Source organism: Trachymyrmex cornetzi, unplaced genomic scaffold (assembly GCF_001594075.2).
Source record: "Trachymyrmex cornetzi isolate Tcor2-1 unplaced genomic scaffold, Tcor1.1 scaffold1698, whole genome shotgun sequence".
NCBI lineage: Eukaryota > Metazoa > Arthropoda > Insecta > Hymenoptera > Formicidae > Trachymyrmex > Trachymyrmex cornetzi.
In genome coordinates, this window is record NW_017296307.1 from 36609 (window position 1) to 38227 (window position 1619).

The following is a 1619-nucleotide window of genomic DNA, read 5'->3' on the forward strand; positions in this document are numbered from 1 at the left end:
ATTATACAGCAGAGTGTTTGTTTCGTTAAATATTTGTCTGTAAAGCAGAATGTAAAGCAGAATTGTTTTCCTTTATGCTATCGATGCAACAGATTTCCTCTGGATATTTGTCAACTTTAACTACAACAATAACAATTAATAACTCGGTTCGCAGTAGTGCAAAAATGCGTCGAATGATTTTATCAACCTTGAGGAGGTTCGACCTTGTATGTACATTATTATGTAACTTGTAATTTAAAGATACGTTTCATGATGCATTTCTTGTCGAGGTTTGTCTCAAATGTGCAATTTACACGAAGATGTTTGGAACAAAATTTGGAACTTCGTCAAATTCGTTCACGTATGGTTTATGTATCTGTTTATCTGCAACAAACAATTTCCCAAGTCCGCCAGGAGCTATTGCATATCAAGAAGATTTTTCTCAAATGGAATTTACGAATATGTAACAAACACAAGTAATATTATATTTCATTCCTTCCACAAATTATCTAATTATTATTATGTATGATCCACGAAGATAATAAGAACGATATACAGACTTCCTGTTGATTTCAGTTATCATGGTGAACATGGTTGTCTTAAATTTATAGGCAACGAAAAGGAAGGAGAAAGAAGGTGGTTAATTAGTTAGAGAATTTTTTATTAATGCAAAACAAATTGATCGCAGTGACACTGGTGATGATTGTGCTGTGGTGCATCGACGATCTTTTATGATTTATACGGTAATAATAAATCAAAGGTTTCTTTCAATATTTAACAAATAAATAAAGAAAAAATTGTCAATGTGAGCCAACACAAGATGTACCTTTGTGAAATAACTGTCATATATTATAAATCTAGAGTATAAATTACAAACGTTTCGTTATCATTATTGTGTCCTCTTTAAATTCTAGATGTAGTAATCGTCCCAGTGACATAAAGTAAACTTGCTTACTATATCTAGAATATGGTTTATACATTTGAAGCAAACACAATAATGATGTCGAAACGTCTGTAATTTATATTTATGATTTATATTTTGTGTTAGCTCACAATGGTAATTCTTCCTTAATTGATTTCTGTTATAATTTCTTATCATGGTGAACATTGTTGTCTTAAATTTATAGGCAACGAAAAGGAAGGAGAAAGAAGCTGGTTAATTAGAGAATTTTTTATTAATCCGAAACAAATTGATCGCAATGACATTGGTGATGATTGTGCTGTGGTGCATCGACGACTTTTTATGATTTATACGGTAATAATTAATCGAAGGCTTCTTTGAATATTTAACAAATAAGTTAAGGAAAAATTGTCAACGTGAGCCAACACAAGATGTTCCTTTGTGAAATAACTGTCATATATTATAAATCATGAGCATAAATTACAAACGTTTCGACATCATTATTGTGTCCTCTTTAAATTCTAGATGTAGTACTTCTGATTTATAATATAATATAAATTATATACAAACTTACCTTTTTTAATAAAAAAGAGGTAAAAAAAGCGCTAAGCGTTGGTGAAACTGGCCCAAATGGTGCTTCTCATAAAGAATCACCATTTGAGCCATTTTCACCAACGCCAATTACTTAATCGACCATGAAACTGATAACTAATCACGTTTGCTGTTTAGTAGAACTAAT